The sequence below is a fragment of the Anomaloglossus baeobatrachus genome, chromosome 3, assembly GCF_048569485.1.
Source record: "Anomaloglossus baeobatrachus isolate aAnoBae1 chromosome 3, aAnoBae1.hap1, whole genome shotgun sequence".
Lineage (NCBI taxonomy): Eukaryota > Metazoa > Chordata > Amphibia > Anura > Aromobatidae > Anomaloglossus > Anomaloglossus baeobatrachus.
The window spans coordinates 646,816,435-646,838,074 of NC_134355.1; the positions used below are offsets into that span (position 1 = coordinate 646,816,435).

Consider the following 21,640-nt stretch of genomic DNA (forward strand, 5'->3'; position numbering starts at 1 on the left):
TGCTATATACATACACATATAGCTCTGCTATATACATACACAACTAGCTCTGCTACATACATACACACCTAGCTCTGCTATATACATACACACCTAGCTCTGCTATATACATACACACCTAGCTCTGCTATATACATACACACCTAGCTCTGCTATATACACACACACATAGCTCTGCTATATACATACACACCTAGCTCTGCTATATACATACACACCTAGCTCTGCTATATACATACACACCTAGCTCTGCTATATACATACACACCTAGCTCTGCTATATACATACACACATAGCTCTGCTATATACATACACACCTAGCTCTGCTATATACATACACACCTAGCTCTGCTATATACATACACACCTAGCTCTGCTATATACATACACACATAGCTCTGCTATATACATACACACATAGCTCTGCTATATACATACACACATAGCTCTGCTATATACATACACACATAGCTCTGCTATATACATACACACATAGCTCTGCTATATACATACACACCTAGCTCTGCTATATACATACACACCTAGCTCTGCTATATACATACACACATAGCTCTGCTATATACATACACACATAGCTCTGCTATATACACACACACATAGCTCTGCTATATACATACACACCTAGCTCTGCTATATACATACACACATAGCTCTGCTATATACATACACACCTAGCTCTGCTATATACATACACACCTAGCTCTGCTATATACATACACACATAGCTCTGCTATATACATACACACATAGCTCTGCTATATACATACACACATAGCTCTGCTATATACATACACACATAGCTCTGCTATATACATACACACATAGCTCTGCTATATACATGCACACATAGCTCTGCTATATACATACACACCTAGCTCTGCTATATACATACACACATAGCTCTGCTATATACATACACACATAGCTCTGCTATATACATACACACCTAGCTCTGCTATATACATACACACATAGCTCTGCTATATACATACACACATAGCTCTGCTACATACATACACACCTAGCTCTGCTATATACATACACACATAGCTCTGCTATATACATACACACCTAGCTCTGCTATATACATACACACCTAGCTCTGCTATATACATACACACATAGCTCTGCTATATACATACACACATAGCTCTGCTATATACATGCACACATAGCTCTGCTATATACATACACACATAGCTCTGCTATATACATACACACCTAGCTCTGCTATATACATACACACCTAGCTCTGCTATATACATACACACCTAGCTCTGCTATATACATACACACATAGCTCTGCTATATACATACACACATAGCTCTGCTATATACATACACACATAGCTCTGCTATATACATACACACATAGCTCTGCTACATACATACACACCTAGCTCTGCTATATACATACACACATAGCTCTGCTACATACATACACACCTAGCTCTGCTATATACATACACACATAGCTCTTCTATATACATACACACATAGCTCTGCTATATACATACACACATAGCTCTGCTATATACATGCACACCTAGCTCTGCTATATACATACACACCTAGCTCTGCTATATACATACACACCTAGCTCTGCTATATACATACACACCTAGCTCTGCTATATACATACACACCTAGCTCTGCTATATACATACACACATAGCTCTGCTATATACATACACACATAGCTCTGCTATATACATACACACATAGCTCTGCTATATACATACACACATAGCTCTGCTATATACATACACACCTAGCTCTGCTATATACATACACACCTAGCTCTGCTACATACACACCTAGCTCTGCTATATACATACACACCTAGCTCTGCTATATACATACACACCTAGCTCTGCTATATACATACACACATAGCTCTGCTATATACATGCACACATAGCTCTGCTATATACATACACACATAGCTCTGCTATATACATACACACCTAGCTCTGCTATATACATACACACCTAGCTCTGCTACATACATACACACCTAGCTCTGCTATATACATACACACATAGCTCTGCTATATACATACACATATAGCTCTGCTATATACATACACACATAGCTCTGCTATATACATACACACCTAGCTCTGCTATATACATACACACCTAGCTCTGCTATATACATACACATATAGCTCTGCTATATACATACACACCTAGCTCTGCTATATACATACACATATAGCTCTGCTATATACATACACACCTAGCTCTGCTATATACATACACACATAGCTCTGCTATATACATACACACATAGCTCTGCTATATACATACACACCTAGCTCTGCTACATACATACACACATATCTCTGCTATATACATACACACATAGCTCTGCTATATACATACACACATAGCTCTGCTATATACATACACACATAGCTCTGCTATATACATACACACCTAGCTCTGCTATATACATACACACATAGCTCTGCTATATACATACACACCTAGCTCTGCTATATACATACACACCTAGCTCTGCTATATACATACACACCTAGCTCTGCTATATACATACACACCTAGCTCTGCTATATACATACACACCTAGCTCTGCTATATACATACACACCTAGCTCTGCTACATACATACACACCTAGCTCTGCTATATACATACACACATAGCTCTGCTATATACATACACATATAGCTCTGCTATATACATACACACATAGCTCTGCTATATACATACACACATAGCTCTGCTATATACATACACATATAGCTCTGCTATATACATACACACCTAGCTCTGCTATATACATACACATATAGCTCTGCTATATACATACACACCTAGCTCTGCTATATACATACACACATAGCTCTGCTATATACATACACACATAGCTCTGCTATATACATACACACCTAGCTCTGCTACATACATACACACATATCTCTGCTATATACATACACACATAGCTCTGCTATATACATACACACATAGCTCTGCTATATACATACACACATAGCTCTGCTATATACATACACACATAGCTCTGCTATATACATACACACCTAGCTCTGCTATATACATACACACATAGCTCTGCTATATACATACACACCTAGCTCTGCTATATACATACACACCTAGCTCTGCTATATACATACACACATAGCTCTGCTATATACATACACACATAGCTCTGCTATATACATACACACATAGCTCTGCTATATACATACACACCTAGCTCTGCTATATACATACACACCTAGCTCTGCTATATACATACACACCTAGCTCTGCTATATACATACACACCTAGCTCTGCTATATACATACACACCTAGCTCTGCTATATACATACACACCTAGCTCTGCTATATACATACACACATAGCTCTGCTATATACATACACACATAGCTCTGCTATATACATACACACATAGCTCTGCTATATACATACACACATAGCTCTGCTATATACATACACACATAGCTCTGCTATATACATACACACCTAGCTCTGCTATATACATACACACCTAGCTCTGCTATATACATACACACATAGCTCTGCTATATACATACACACCTAGCTCTGCTATATACATACACACATAGCACTGCTATATACATACACACCTAGCTCTGCTATATACATACACACATAGCACTGCTATATACATGCACACATAGCTCTGCTATATACATACACACATAGCTCTGCTATATACATACACACATAGCTCTGCTATATACATACACACATAGCTCTGCTATATACATACACACCTAGCTCTGCTATATACATACACACCTAGCTCTGCTATATACATACACACATAGCTCTGCTATATACATACACACATAGCTCTGCTACATACATACACACATAGCTCTGCTACATACATACACACCTAGCTCTGCTATATACAAACACACATAGCTCTGCTACATACATACACACCTAGCTCTGCTATATACATACACACCTAGCTCTGCTATATACATACACACCTAGCTCTGCTATATACATACACACCTAGCTCTGCTATATACATACACACCTAGCTCTGCTATATACATACACACATAGCTCTGCTATATACATACACACATAGCTCTGCTATATACATACACACATAGCTCTGCTATATACATACACACATAGCTCTGCTATATACATACACACCTAGCTCTGCTATATACATACACACATAGCTCTGCTATATACATACACACATAGCTCTGCTATATACATACACACCTAGCTCTGCTATATACATACACACATAGCTCTGCTACATACATACACACCTAGCTCTGCTATATACATACACACCTAGCTCTGCTATATACATACACACCTAGCTCTGCTATATACATACACACCTAGCTCTGCTATATACATACACACCTAGCTCTGCTATATACATACACACCTAGCTCTGCTATATACATACACACATAGCTCTGCTATATACATACACACATAGCTCTGCTATATACATACACACATAGCTCTGCTATATACATACACACCTAGCTCTGCTATATACATACACACCTAGCTCTGCTATATACATACACACATAGCTCTGCTATATACATACACACATAGCTCTGCTATATACATACACACATAGCACTGCTATATACATACACACATAGCTCTGCTATATACATACACACATAGCACTGCTATATACATGCACACATAGCTCTGCTATATACATACACACATAGCTCTGCTACATACATACACACCTAGCTCTGCTATATACATACACACCTAGCTCTGCTATATACATACACACCTAGCTCTGCTATATACATACACACCTAGCTCTGCTATATACATACACACCTAGCTCTGCTATATACATACACACCTAGCTCTGCTATATACATACACACATAGCTCTGCTATATACATACACATAGCTCTGCTATATACATACACCTAGCTCTGCTATATACATACACACATAACTCTGCTATATACATACACACATAGCTCTGCTATATACATACACATAGCTCTGCTATATACATACACCTAGCTCTGCTATATACATACACACATAACTCTGCTATATACATGCACACATAACTCTGCTATATACATACACACATAGCTCTGCTATATACATACACACATAGCTCTGCTATATACATACACACCTAGCTCTGCTATATACATACACACCTAGCTCTGCTATATACATACACACCTAGCTCTGCTATATACATACACACATAGCTCTGCTACATACATACACACCTAGCTCTGCTATATACATACACACATAGCTCTGCTATATACATACACATAGCTCTGCTATATACATACACCTAGCTCTGCTATATACATACACACCTAGCTCTGCTATATACATACACACATAGCTCTGCTATATACATACACACCTAGCTCTGCTATATACATACACACATAGCTCTGCTATATACATACACACCTAGCTCTGCTATATACATACACACCTAGCTCTGCTATATACATACACACCTAGCTCTGCTATATACATACACACCTAGCTCTGCTATATACATACACACCTAGCTCTGCTACATACAGACAGAGACAGACATGCGCGGCTCCGGGGGGGGCATAAATCGGGGTTGGGGAGGGCACATACCGCTCAGGTCACGGTGGAGAGGGGGCCCACACAGCGCCGGAGGGACACGCTGTGCCGGGGGTCGCTGGCTGGCACTGCAAGTCTCATCTGTGGGACTGAGCAGGATGCCGGTCTGTAGCTCCGCCCACAGATGAAGTTCAAACCAGGAAGTCTGCGCGCCTTAAAGAGACGGCGCCGCAGATTCCTGCCAAGGACTGCGGTCCCCGGAACTCGGCCCGGGGACCGCAGAACTAAGGAGAGTGGGCCCCGGCCAAGGTGCACCAGAGCTGACGAGGCCGAGTGGGCCCCCCCGGCTCTCTAGGGCCCCGGCATATGCCGGGTGCTGACGCCGGCCCTGGTCACCGCACAGGCACAGGGGCAGAATGATGATGCAGAGCGGCGCCGGCCGCTCTTTGCTTCATTATTACTGTGCGCGGTGACGGGGGAGGGGGGCCCCGGTGCCGCCGCTGACATCGGGCAGGAGGGCCCGGTGTCGGGGGCGGCAGCGGGTCATATAGTGGGCGCGTGCACTGTGATAGATCAGCGCAGCTTCTCTCTCACTGAGAGGAGCTGGCTGCTGATCTGCCGGGTCCCCGCGGGCCCCAAACCGCCCGGGCCCGGTCGCGATCGCGACCGCTGCGACCGCGGTAGTTACGCCACTGGATTCTACTATATAAAGCTGAATGTGTGTATGTATGTATGTATGTATGTGTGTGTGTATGTCCGGGATTGGCATCTGCACCGTCGCAGCTACAGCCACAAAATTTTGCACACTCACACGTCTGGACCCCGACAGCATCATGTTTTGAGGGGAAATTTTAACCCCGCGCTTTAAAGTTATTCGCCAAAAAACTTGCCTCCATTAAAGCAAATGGAGCTGGGAGCCACAGTGCAGCCAGAATGTCAGAAGAATGCGCAGCCACGCCCTTATATGGAATGTTGGCATGTCACAATGCAGCCAGGGAAAGAGACAGACACAGACAGGGAAAGAGGCAGACAAAGACAGGGTAAGAAACAGACATAGACAGGGTAAGAGACAGACCCAAAGAGACAGACACAGACAAAGAGACAGACTGACAAGGAAAGAGACAGACACAGACAAAGAGACAGAGACAGACACAGGGAAACAGACAAACAGGGAAAGAAAGGGGGAGAGAGACAGACAGGGTAAGAGACAGACAAAGACAGGTAAAGAGACAGACAAAGAGACAGACACAGGGAAAGAGAAAGAGGGAAAGAGACAGACAGGCAAAGAGACAGACAGGGAAAGAGAGGGAAAGAGACAGACAGGGAAAGAGACAGACAGGGAAAGTGACAGAGATAGATAGAGACACAGGGAAAGAGATTGAGACAGATGGAGAAAGAGACAGAGACAGTCAGAGACAGACAGGGAAAGAGACAGACAAAGAGATAGAGAGAGAGACAGAGAGATATATACAGAGGGGGAGACAAACAGAGAATGGGAGAGAAACAGAGAGACAGTTACTATCCCCGGCGTTAATACATTCTATTTATACATTCTATCCCGGGAATGTTAATACATTCTATTTTGTTAACAACAGTTATTAACCCAGCGAAGCCGGGTAGTACAGCTAGTTAATAATATAATAATAAAATTAATATAATTTTACCATATAAAATATTGGAAAACAAGAAAAAAATTCCAAATGGGGTGGAATTGAAGAAAAAAGAAACAAACAGCCCAGCAATAATGATCCCGTGATCCCAACGTATTGTTGCCCCTCTATAAATCACTTGTAAGGCCACATCTGGAATATGGGATCCAGTTTTGGGCTCCACATTTTAAAAAGGACATTCAGAAGTTAGAGTCAGTTCAAAGGCGGCAACTAGATTACTACAAGGAATGGAGGCCGCCCATATGATGAGAGGTTGAAAAAGTCGGTCTTGTTTAGCCTTAGAGGAGATCTCATTTATATGTATAAATACATGTGTGGTCAATATAAAGGACTGGCGCATGACTTATTCATTCCAAAGACAATACTAAGAACCAGGGGCATCCATTCTGGGTGAAAGAAAAGTGATTCTGGTAGATAAATAGGAAAGGATTCCTTACAGTTAGAGCAGTCAGACTGTGGAACGCCCTATTGCAAGAGTTAGTGATGGCAGATACTGTAACAGCATTAATAGGAAGACTGGAGGCTTTTCTCACATGACTTATTCCTCCCAAGGACCTTATAAAGGACTAGGGGGCACTTACTGGTGAAAAAAAGGTGATTCCGGCAGATAAATAGGAAAGGGTTCTTTACAGTTAGAGCAGTCAGACTGTGGAAAGCTCTACCGTGAGAGGTAGTGATGTCAAGTACTGTAACAGCATTAATAGGAAGACTGAAGACTTTTCTCACATGACTTTCCAAGGAGCTTATAAAAGACTAGGGGGCACTTTTATAAGGCGATTCCAGCAGATAAATAGAAAAGGATTCTTTACAGTTAGAGCAGTCAGACTGTGGAAAGCCATACTATAAGAGGTAGTGCTGGCAAGCACTATCTCAGTATTTATAGGGGGGCTGTAGGCTTTTTTCACAACAAACGGCATTGTGGGTTATAAATAATCTAGTGATACTAAATATAACCGGTGGAGAAAGGTTGAACTTGACGGACCCATGTCTTTCTTCAATCTAAATAAAAATATCCAACCTCAGATAAAATAAAAAATATATATTAGTTCAAAAATCCATTTATCAAAGAACTTCCTTGAAAAATGGTCTTTAAAAATTGGAAGGAAACATGTAACTCACGCGTTTCGGACCCTGAAAAGGGCCCTTATTCATAAGAATTTTTTATGGGGTCCGAAACGCATACATTACATTTCCTTGCAATTTTTTAATGGCAATTTTAATGGTTCTTCAATAAATGTATTTGTAAACTAATATTTTTTTTGGAACGTTCACTATATGAGATAAATATTATCATATCTATATATAATATCTATCATTACCAGCTGCCCATGAAGCTCGCCGCAGTTCACAGTCCTTTATGCCCACTCTAATGATTGACAGCCGGACTCCACTTTTGGATGTCAGCTGTACAACACAGCCGGGTACCTGCGCTGCCTTGAGCGCACATCTGTCCTAAATGTGTAGGAAGTGTCACTAAGGGTTAAATATTCATTTGACAAGTAATTTCCATCAACACTTTATTTTGGTAATATACAGTGTGTCCACCCATATCCTGTCCACCGCCATTAACTTGAGAATGGCGGCAGCAATAGGCATAGAAGTGGTGTCTAGGTATAGTAAAGTAGCCATGGGCTATGCAATGAAACCACCTATAGCGCCACCTGGTGGAAAACAACGGAGTTAGCATTTTTATCTCGAAAACGGAACGAGATAGAGAAAAAAAGTGAATTACAAAGTTGTAGGGCATCAACAATTCAATACAAATCGACACCTTGCATATAGAAATGCTATGATTAGAACGTGTAAAACTCACAAGGCTGCGAACAAGAAGCGATACCTCATGGAGACCTTCCTACAAGTCATTGGGTATGGTGGCTGCATGGAGTGGCCTCCACGCTCACCTGATCTGACCCCATTAGACTTCTTTCTGTGAGGTCACATCAAACAGCAGGTGTATGCGACCCCTCCACCAACATTGCAGGACCTACGACGACGTATCACAGATGCTTGTGCAAACGTGTTACCTACCATATTGCACAACGTGCAGCAAGATACAGTATGCTGTGCAGAGTCCAGATGTGCATTGCAGAAAACGGTGGCCACTTTGAGCATCAAACTTAAATGCGCGCCATATGCGTGACCAGCATTCAATGTTTTGGGGAGTCATGGGTTTCATATAATAGCACTTCTGTATGCAAGGTGTCGATTCGTATTGAATTGATGAGGCAATACAACTTTGTTATTCACTTTTTTCTCTATCTCGTTCCGTTTTCGAGATAAAAATGCTAACTCCGTTTTCCACCAGGTGGCGCTATAGGTGGTTTCATTGCGTAGCGCATGACTACTTTACTATACCTAGACACCACTTCTATGCCTATAGCTGCCGCCGTTCTCAAGTTAATGGCGGTGGACAGGATATGGGTGGACACACTGTATATAGCAGCAACTATCTCCAAATGCTTCTGTAATACACATTGCTGTGGAGCAATTGTGGTGACTTTGTTTTACATGATGGGTTCCCAGGCATGGAAGTGGCAATGTGAATCATCTTTTGAGCTATTCAGGGGCTTGAGTTATTGTTTTAAGAGAAAAGTGTCATCAGGATTTTATCTATTGTATAATTCAGCTCTATAATTGATATATTTTTAAACATTGTAATAATGCATTTTTTCAGTCTTCCGTTTTATGTGTAACATAAAAATCTGAATTCTTGCAATTCTCACACTGGTTAAATGGCTTAATAATAGACTCATACTTCTTGTTCTGTAGAGATGACTTTTTAGAAGTTTCATTATCAACACAGTCAGGATAATAATGACTAATAACACCTCTATATACAGTAGCTAACACTGGATCCACCATTCACAATAGGAGATGTCACAGCTCACCTCCTTCTGTACAATGACTGATAACACCTCTTTATACAGTAGCTAACACAGGATCCACCATTCACAATAGGTGATGTCACAGCTCACCTCCTTCTGTACAATGACTGATTACACCTCTATTTTCAGTAGCTAACACAGTATCCACCATTCACAATAGGTGATGTCACAGCTCACCTCCTTCTGTACAATGACTGATTACACCTCTATATACAGTAGCTAACACAGGATCCACCATTCACAATAGGTGATGTCACAGCTCACCTCCTTCTGTACAATGACTGATTACACCTCTATATACAGTAGCTAACACAGGATCCACCATTCACAATAGGTGATGTCACAGCTCACCTCCTTCTGTACAATGACTGATTACACCTCTATATACAGTACCTATCACAGGATTCGCCATTCACAATAGGTGATGTCACAGCTCACCTCCTTCTGTACAATGACTGATAACGCCTCTATATACAGTAGCTAACACAGGATCCACCATTCACAATAGGTGATATCACAGCTCACCTCCTTCTGTACAATGACTGCTAACACCTCTATATACAGTAGATAACACAAGATCAATTATTACCAATAGGTGATGTCACAGCTCACCTCCTTCTGTACAATGACTGATTACGCCTCTATATACAGTAGATAACACAGGATCCACCATTCACAATAGGTGATGTCACAGCTCACCACCTCCTATACAATGACTGATAACAATTCTATATACAGTAGACAACACAGGATCCACCATTCACGATAAGTAATATCAAAGCTCACTTACTCCTTTTCCTGTACAAAAACTAATAACAGCTCTATATACAGTAGTTAGCACAGGATATGCCATGTCACAGTTTACCTAATCTTCCTCCTGTATAATGATAACACTTCTATACGCAGCAGATACTACTGGAGCCATCTTTCACAATAGGTAATGTCACAGCTCACCTCCTCCTCCTGCTGTACAATGATTGATAAGTTAGTGGGGAAATACCTTCTGTATCTTATTTACATATGTTTATTTCAGATCTATTTCTGTTTATCTATGTATCTTTATCCCTCTATCTATCTATTTATATATCCTTCTATCCATCCGTCTAGCTATCCATGTATCTATCCATCATCTATCTATCACTATCCCTCTATTATTTATCTATCAATCTATCAATTATCTATCCCTCTACCAATCTCTCTCTGTCTCTGTCTCTCTGTCTCTCTCTTTGTCTGTCTCTCTGTCTGTCTGTCTGTCTCTCTGTGTCTCTCTGTTTCTCTGTCTGTCTCTCTGTCTGTCTCTCTGTCTCTGTTTCTCTGTCTGTCTCTCTGTCTGTCTCTCTCTTTATCTGTCTCTGTGTCTCTCTGTCTGTCTCTGTCTGTCTCTCTCTGTCTGTCTCTCTGTCTGTCTCTCTGTCTCTCTCTGTTTCTCTGTCTGTCTCTCTGTCTGTCTCTCTGTCTCTCTCTCTGTCTCTCTGTCTGTCTCTCTGTCTGTCTCTCTGTCTGTCTCTCTGTCTCTCTCTGTCTGTCTCTCTGTCTCTCTCTGTCTGTCTCTCTGTGTGTCTCTGTCTGTCTCTCTGTGTCTCTCTGTCTGTCTCTCTGTGTCTCTCTGTCTGTCTCTCTGTGTGTCTCTGTCTGTCTCTCTGTGTCTCTCTGTTTGTCTCTGTCTCTCTGTCTCTCTCTCTGTCTGTCTGTCTCTGTCTGTCTCTGCCTCTCTGTATGTCTCTGTCTGTCTCTCTGTCTGTCTTTCTGTGTCTCTGTCTGTCTCTTTGTGTCTCTGTCTGTCTCTCTGTGTCTCTCTCTCTGTCTCTCTCTCTGTGTGTCTCTCTGTCTGTCTCTCTGTGTCTCTCTGTCTCTGTCTGTCTCTCTGTCTGTCTTTCTGTCTTTCTCTGTGTCTCTCTCTGTCTCTCTGTCTTTCTCTGTGTCTCTCTCTCTGTCTATCTGTCTGTCTTTCTGTCTGTATCTCTGTCTGTCTCTGTCTCTCTCTCTGTCTGTCTCTGTCTTTCTCTGTGTCTCTCTCCCAGTCTCTGTCTTTCTCTGTGTCTCCCTGTCTGTGTGTCTCTCTCTGTCTCTCTGTCTTTCTCTGTGTGTCTCTCTCTCTTTCTGTCTATCTGTCTGTCTTTCTGTCTGTATCTCTGTCTGTCTCTCTGTCTGTGTGTCTCTCTTGTCTGTCTCTGTCTGTATCTCTGTCTGTCTCTGTCTGTCTTTCTGTCTTTCTCTGTCTCTCTCTCTCTGTCTCTGTCTGTCTTTCTCTGTGTCTCTCTCTCTTTCTGTCTATCTGTCTGTATCTCTGTCTGTCTCTGTCTGTCTTTCTGTCTTTCTCTGTCTCTCTCTCTCTGTCTCCCTGTCTGTCTTTCTCTGTGTCTCTCTCTCTTTCTGTCTATCTGTCAGTATCTCTGTCTGTCTCTGTCTGTCTTTCTGTCTTTCTCTGTCTCTCTCTCTCTGTCTCTCTGTCTGTCTTTCTCTGTGTCTCTCTCTCTTTCTGTCTATCTGTCAGTATCTCTGTCTGTCTCTGTCTGTCTCTCTGTCTATCTATACAGTGACCGTCATTCCAGTGTAATGACAGATAATGACAGCAGCATATTCAGTAACACCGGCTTTTGTCTTTCTCATCTCATACATATGTTCGTGTAAAGACTTCTGCCTCCCACAAAATCTGTGATATAAACAGACAATAGGACAGATTATCTGCGGCCGCACATTATTCATTCCTGTGTATTCCAATTTACAGATAACATTTTCTTTCCCTTACAGTTCATTTACCATTAGAAAACATTGCAATCTAAAAAAGAAAAGCCTATTGAACGACGTTCCAATTTCATTATACAACCTGCTCACAAGAACGGGGACCCATGAAAATCTTTCCTTTATGAATTTGCAGTATTTTTGCCATAAATAGTAATAGGTCTGCTGGCACTTTAGGTAAAATGGCTCTTTTATGGGCCTCATAACTACGGTCGGGACGGCAGTGCTGGATGCCATTTGTCATTCGCTGCGTTCCTCCAGATGTAATTCTCTGATGCTGATTGGACTACAATTTAGGATTTGTGCCATAAAGAGAGGAAATTAGTTCTGATGAATTGTACCTAGGGGCTTAAACTCACATTATGGTATTTAAAAAGTGTCAAAATTCCCAGCAATACCTTCCTCTATGTGTACAATATGAGAAGGAGACATCTGTTCCATCTCTGCAGCCGAAAAAATGACTAAGCTGTGAATAGTTTTTTTCTATATTTTTTTTTTACTCCTAAAATTGATGCATTTATTCCTTAACAAAATAATTTTGTTGAAAAAAGGAATAAATAAATAAATTCTATTTTTTTTTCTACTGATCCATTTTCCCCCAAAATTACAATCCCGCCTCATCACCTGTGGACGTGTCGTAGATTTAGTGTGCCTAGATGTACGTGATATTTTGTCCATTTTCTTCAATCCATGCTTGTAAACGATTAATCCTTCTTGAATTGATGTCACAGTATCTTAGATGTTTTCTCTCCTGCTCTTCCTCCCCTCTCACAGCACACTGTCACAGCAAGGGGAGACATCCATGAGCAAGGATTGACCATGGTCTCCTAAATCGGGCGTGACAGCCTCATTGAAATATATGAAGCTGTCGCCCTCGATTCCAAGATTGGACCAATGATCATGGATATCTGTAACAGCCCTAAAGGAAAAAGAAACTGCAGCTGCATCCCCCTCCTCTCCCTTCCTGTCTGTATTTCCTCTTATAAACTATATCACAAAGTCTAAATCTAATAGATGCCATACTGTAAAAAACACCAAAAAATCAGCTTGGACCTTTCATGGCACAAAAACATTAGCAGCATATTCTTTGAAGAGGTTGTCCACTACTTTTACATTTACGGGTACTGCACATCTGCCTCCCATTCAAATCAATAGGCAGTGGATGTGTGGTACCCGGCCACAGCCAATTTCAGAAGACGGAGCAGCTCCGATTGCCTGCTGCTTCAGCCAAGACCGAGAACAGGAGATTGGCGGTGGTGCAGGGTGTCAGAATCCGTCCGATCAGACATTGATGACCTATCCCAGTGTTTCCCAAACACCGGTCTTCACGGACCCCAACAGGTCATGTTTTCAGGATTTCCTTAATATTGCACAGGTGATGCCTTGAGAATAATTCCATCACCTGTTCAATACTAAGGAAATCCTGAAAACGTGACTTGTTGGGAACCATGAGGACTGGAGTTTGGGAACTACTGACCTATCCTAAGGGTAGGCCGTCAATGTATGAGTAGTGGAAAACCTCTTTAAGTCCTGTGCATTGCCTCCATAAAACAAACTTTTTTTTTCTCCAGATCCCATGGTTGATCAATAGGATTGAGATCTGAGCAGTTTGGAGACAGGTCATCATCTTGTTCGCCTTGTCGTCTTCCTCAGTCCATTTGTGAACAGTTTTTGCAGTGCACATATCCTGCCCAGAGAAGGGTCATCATCTTTAGGAAATACTATGCTATTAAGCAGGATACTTACAGGGTTGTATCACTAATATATCGCCATCATATTCAGCAGCACTTTATATACGTTATCACCACTGTCTTTAGTGAGGATCACACTCTTAATTACCTATCAGTATGTCTTTAGATTGTGGGAGGAAACCGCAGAACCCAGAGGAGACCCACGCGTAAATATAACAGGAGTAGGAGTTGTAATTGTACCCATGCCCTGGGGTCTAGAGGGACCCATGAGGTCCAATGCTAATGGAAACCCCTGATAAATGGGGGGATCCATGTGGAAGACTTTGCATTGAGACCAATGAGCTCCAAATTACACATCTGGATATTTGATCTGTACAATGTTTAGCTGTGATATCTATGAATGTCAGTACACAAGGTTTCAAAGCAGGTTTCCTCTTCACACTTCCACCGCCGGCTTGTCTTTTTGCTATAGTGCGTCCTGGTGCCATCTTTTTCCCGGGTTAGTGACGCACACGCCCATGGGTGTTCACATTATGTTAAAGAAAGCATAATTGATTACACCAGGACATCTTTCTTCCTCCGTTGGACCATGGTACACCTCTCATGGTCATTTGGCCCTTGTAAGCTGTTTTGGATAGCAATCACACAGCATGAGTATTATGTATGGTCTCTTTCCATGCCGTCCCTTACACAACCAGCTGCGACACTCTACCTTGTATCTTAGAGAGCAGTAAAACTTTCAGAAATTTTTGATTCAGTCGCTCTTCTGTGAGATTGAACCAGACCGGTCAGTCTTCTCTTCCTTCACCCATCACTGAGCATTGGGCAGCTATGAACGTCTTGCTAGTGCACTGGTTGGCCTTCCACTTTTGTGGGTAATAATCATAGCACACAAGGAACAGCCCACAAATCCCACGGTTTTGGAGAGTCTCTGATTCAGTCGCTCTTCTGTGAGATTGAACCAGAGCGGTCAGCCTTCTCTTCCTAGACTCATCAATGAGCCTTGGGCAGCCATGCACTTTTTGCTAGTGTACCGGTTGGCCATTTACTTTTGTCGGTACTAATCATAGCACACTAGGAACACTCCACAAGACCCTTGGTTTTGGAGATTTTATGATTCAGTTGATCTGCTTTATTATAGAACCAGACCAATCAGTCTTCTCTTACTAGACCAATCAATGAGCCTTGGGCAGCCATGAATATGCCGGTGCATTGGTTAGTCCTCCACGTTTGTGGATACTAATGATAGTACACAAGGAACACCCCTCAAGTCATGCTGCTTTGGAGACGCTCTGATTCAGTCACTTTTCTTTGTGATAGAATCAGACCAGTTAGCCTTCTCTTCCTATACCCATCACTGAGCCTTGAGCAGCCATGGATTTCATGCCAGTGCTTTGGATGGTCCTCCACGTTTGTGGGTACTAATCATAGTACACAAGGAACACCCCACAAGACATGCTATGCTGCTTTGAAGATGCTCTGATTCACTCGCTTTTCTTTGAGATAGAACCAGACTAGTCAATCTTCTCTTCCTACACCCATCAAAGAGCCTTGGATAGCCATGAAAGTCTTGCCGGTGCACTGGGTGGCCCTCCACTTCTGTGGGTACTAATCATAGCACACAAGGAACAGCCCACAAGACCCATGGTTTTGGAGATTCTCGGATTCACTCTCTCTTCTTTGTGATAGATCCATACTGATCAGCCTTCTCTTCCTACACCCATCAATGAGCCTTGAGCAGTCATTAACTTCTTGCCAGTGCACCGGTTGGCCATCCACTTTTGTCGGTACTAATCATAGCGCACTAGGAACACCCCACAAGACCCTTGGTTTTGGAGATTTTATGATTCAGTCAATCTGCTTTTTGATAGAACAAGACCAATCAGTCTTCTCTTACTAGACCAATCATTGAGCCTTGGGCAGCCATGAACATGCTGGTGCATTGGTTGGTCCTACAGTATTGTGGGTAAAAATCATAGCGCACAAGGAACATCTCACAAGACCTACTGATCCAAATCAGTTCTCTGATTCAGTCACTTTTCTTTGTGACTCAACCAGACCAGTCAGCCTTCTCTTCCTACTGCTATCAATGAGCCTTGAGCAGCCAAGGACTTCATGCCGGTGCATTGGTTGGTCCTCCACTTTTGTGGGTACTTACCATAGTGCACAAGGAATACCCCACAGGATCCGCTGCTTTGAAGATACTCTGATTCACTCGCTTTTCTTTGATATAGAACCAGACCAGTCAACCATCTTTTCCTACACCCATTAAAGAGCCTTGGGCAGCCATTCTTGCTGGTGCACTGGTTGGCTCTCCACTTTTGTAAGTACTAAGCATAGTGCACAAGGAACACCCCACAGAGCCGCGGTTTTTGAGATTCTCTAATTCAGTCGTTCAGCGCAAGTCAAGGTCACTCTTGCTTACCCATTTTTCACGCTTCCAACACATCAACTTAAAGAACCAGCTACGTGCTTGTGTTACGTGACTGAAGGCACCTCAAGAAAACGTTATATTTACTTTATCCATCTGCGTAGGTAACGTAACGGCTGATTTATATGGTAATATCTATTTGCTTGTTTTATTTTATTGTTTTATTATTGAGTTTTTACTTACACTTTTGCCTCTTTTCAGTCTTTGGAGAACTCAGTTCCTGGGAGGAAAATAAAAATCCTTCTATCCGTCCATTCCAGGAACATAATTTTTTGCTTTTTTTGCAGGAATGTGTAGCTGAAAATATTCTGATGTCATCTATAGATTTGCTTCTCGGTAAACACAATCATGTTTTCCATTGAGTTCCCATGACAGTATAGCTGAAATGAAATTGTATTTTCTCATGTGAACGTTCTGGCTTTCCTGTTATCATTCAGGAATGTTAAAAGTCATAAAAATAAGTGCAAAATCATTTTTTTTTACTAAATATTGTAGCAAACCAGAGAAGCTCCTGTTAAAGTTGAAATTCGATGTTGGAAAATAAAGAAAATTTGGAAAAGTGTCATGTGCTGTCCGGATCCGCACATGCGGATTACTACTACAGAGTCAGACTCTGTTTACATTGCAGAGTCCGACTGGTAACCTGGTCTCTCTAGTGCTCAGCTCTGCTGGGCGTCGGCTGAGTTGTTTCACTGCTCCCAGCTGTGCAGGAGTTAAGCTGGGTTCACACTAAGCGACAGCGACAACGACGTCGCTGTTACGTCACCATTTTCTGTGACGTAACAGCGACCTTGTAAGTCGCTGTTATGATCGCTGCTTAGCTGTCAAACACAGCAGAAGCAGCGATCATAACGTCGCTGTGCTACATGTGCAGAGAGCAGGGAGCCGCGCTTAGCGCTGGCTCCTTGCTCTCCTAGGTACAGTACACATCGGGTTAATTAACCCGATGTGTACTGCAGCTACATGTCACAGTGCAGAGAGCAGGGAGCCGCGCACACTGCTTAGCGCTGGCTCCTTGCTCTCCTTGCTACAGTACACATCGGGTTAATTACCCGATGTGTACTGCAGCCACATGTGCACAGAGCAGGAGCCGGCACTGGCAGCAAGGGCGGAGGCTGGTAACGAAGGTAAATATCGGGTAACCAGGGAAAGGTCTTCCCTTGGTTACCCGATGTTTACGCTGGTTACAGCTTACCGCAGCTGCCAGACGCCGGCTCCTGCTCCCTGCTCGCTTCATTTCGTCGCTCTCTCGCTGTCACACACAGCGATGTGTGTGTCACAGCGGGAGAGTGACGACCAAAAAATGAAGCAGGACATTCAGCAACGACCGGCGACCTCACAGCAGGGGCCAGGTCGTTGCTGGATGTCACACACAGCGACAGCGACGGGACGTCGCTGCAACGTCACAGAAAATGGTGACGTAGCAGCGACGTCGTTGTCGTTGTCGCTGTGTGTGACACCAGCTTTAATACTTTGTGGATCAGTATGCAAATCTTCTGAGAGCCAGATTGCTGATTACCATCCACGCTGGTTTCTTACTATTTAAGGCTGAGGAGTGTAGTAGGAGATCGCCGAAGATAGCTTCAGTGTAGCTCCAATGATTAGTCTCAGTGGTTATCCAGTTCATAGTGAACTACAGTTGCTATACTGTGTGGTGCCTCCTTAGTGTTTGAGTCTTTTCTGTGGGGTTTGGTTACTGAGTTTCCGGCTGTCATGATTCTTTCTGGTGGCTCTACTTTCTTGCAGAGCCAATATGTTTCTGGTTCTAGGCCTGGTGGAAGGAGCCTATTTGGTAGTGCCTCATTCCGGGTAATCACTAGCTGTAGGTCATCTTTTTAGACTCGCTTGTAACAGGGTTGGTGCCTCAGGATTGGAGGATTGCTGATGTGGTACTGATATTTAAGAAAGGTAAGAGGGTGGATCCAGGCAACTACCGTCCAGTAAGCCTGACATCAGTAGTATGCAACATTTTTGAGGGCATTTTAAGGGATGTCATGCAAAAATATATTGCAGAAAATAATATGATAACTGACAGACAGCATGGATTCATGAAAGATAAGTCGTGTCTAACCAACCTGTTGGGGTTCTATGAGGGGGTAAGTTCAAACCTGGATATTGGTAATGCAGCTGATGTGATTTATTTGGACTTTGCAAAGGCATTTGATACTGTACCACATAATAGCCTTAGGCTAGTTTCACACTTGCGTTCAGCGCATTCCGTCACTATGGAGAATAGCGCAGTCCGTTAACGTACTGCGCTATTCTCCATAGAGTTGTATGGACGACGCACTGTAACGCAAGTGTCTGTGTTGCATCCGCTGGACGACGCAGCGTCGTTATTTTGACGCTGCGTCGGGCGGATGGAACGCTGCATGTAGCGTTTTTCTGTGCTTGGTGGAGTGTCAAAAAAACGCAACCTGCAGAAATCCGTTAGGCGTCCGTTGTTTTTATAATGGACGCCTATGGTGGCGGGTTCCGTTAGAATGCGTCATTTACGGATTCCGTTAACGCAGCTGTCTTTACACAACTGCGCATGCTCAGATGTGTGAAGTCAAGGAAAAAAAACTACAACGGATTGCGTTACTTTGTACGATCTGTAGCATGCGTTGTGCCACTATATGCAACGCATCCATTGCATGCGTCACACAACGCAATGCTACGGATCCCGTCCAACGCAAGTGTGAAACTAGCCTTATACTAAAGCTCCAGAAGCAAGGACTAGGGGAAACTATATGCAACTGGGTAGGGAATTGGCTAAAAGATAGGAAACAAAGAGTAGTCATAAATGGTACATTCTCTAAATGGGCTATAGTCAGCAGTGGGGTGCCGCAGGGATCTGTGCTAGGACCGATTCTTTATAATCTCTTTATTAATGACCTTGTGGATGGGATTGATAGTAAAGTGTTAGTCTTTGCCGATGACACCAAACTATGTAGGATATTAAAAACTGACCTTGATAGTACAATATTACATAAAGATCTGGATAAGATGTTAGAATGGGCAGATACTTGGCAAATGAGATTTAATGTTGATAAATGTAGAGTAATGCACCTAGGACGGAGTAATCCTATAGCTGCGTATACATTAAATGGAAGTAAACTCGGGACTACAGAACAGGAGAAGGACTTGGGTATTCTCATTACAAATAAGCTGAGCAGCAGCACTCAATGTCAGGCAGCAGCTGCTAAAGCAAACAAGATTTTAGGGTGTATAAAAAGAGAGATTAGATCCCGTGATCCCAGCGTATTGTTACCCCTCTATAAATCACTTGTAAGGCCACATCTAGAATTTTGGGCTCCACATTTTAAGAAGGACATTCAGAAGTTAGAGTCAGTTCAAAGGTGGCAACTAGACTACTACAAGGAATGGAGGCCTCCCATATGATGACAGGTTGAAAAAGTTAGATATGTTTAGCTTAGAAAAAAGATGTCTCAGAGGAGATCTCATTTATATGTATAAATACATGTGTGGTCAATATAAAGGACTGGCACATGACTTATTTCTTCCAAAGACAATACTAAGGACCAGAGGGCATTCACTGCGAGTGGAAGAAAAGCGATTCCAACAGCTAAATAGGAAAGGGTTCTTTACAGTTAGAGCAGTCAGACTGTGGAATGCCGACCACAAGAGGTAGTAATGGCAGATACTATAACAGCTTTTAAAAAAGGGCTGGATGATTTCCTCAGTACACAAAACATTGTTGGTTATAAGTGACTTAGTGACCAAATGTAGAACTGGTGGAGGAAGGTTGAACTAGATGGACCTAGATCTTTTTTCAACCTAAGTAACTATGTAACTGCCTTATTTTGGAGCCTTTTCACACGGAACGCCGCCAGTCATAGTTCCTGCCTCGCAGTTTCTGGGTCCTATGAGTGATTTTGATCTTGTCCTACTACCTTAGTTCTGTTCCCCGTTAACTCTCCTCCCCTACTCTGACTGAACTCCCTGCTTCCCTGACCTTCCGCTTTCTCTGACTCCGGCTCCGCGCGCTCCCTGTGCCTGACGTGTCCTCTCGGCCTCTGACCTCTGCTCTGACCCTGACCTTGTATTTTTTCCCTTTCGGTTATTGATGCTCCATCCTGGTTTCTGACCCAAGGCTCTCACACGACCTCAGCTTCTCTCGCTCCCTCTGTGTTGAAGTTATCTCCTGGCTTCGGACTCTGTTGGACCTCTCCCACTGGGGGACCTGTAGCCTCTAGCGGTCGTGCACCTCATTACACCTAGGTTCCTAACAACATCCTTCTTGCACACTGGTGCCCCTTTGGGGTTTAGCGTCACACTGGCCCACTCCCAGGGTGGAGGGTGTAAGATCAGGGCTTGGACAGGAGTCAGGGTCACGCTGGGGGCTCGGAACTGGCTACCTTTAACCTTACCTCTGAGGTAAGGAACAGCGCAGTGTCTTGCGTCTGAGGCACCCCCAGTCCGTCAGTACACACCCCTTGACAAAAATGTTATGACCTTTCATTAGACAATGTTTTATGGACACTGTTATACCTTTATTTTCCAGAGAGATTGATGATGTATGATCTATTCCTAATGGCTGCTTCACATTGATACTTTAATTGCACAATTATAGTGCCCCCTCCATAAATT

At 42.7% G+C, this 21,640-nt stretch overlaps 1 protein-coding gene across 2 annotated transcripts in view; it reads left to right on the forward strand.

The window, feature by feature from the left end:
• KLHL29 (kelch like family member 29) overlaps positions 1 to 21,640 on the forward strand; it is a 1,297,105-nt gene that overhangs the window by 534,957 nt on the left and 740,508 nt on the right. The gene's annotated exons all lie outside the window — the stretch shown is intronic.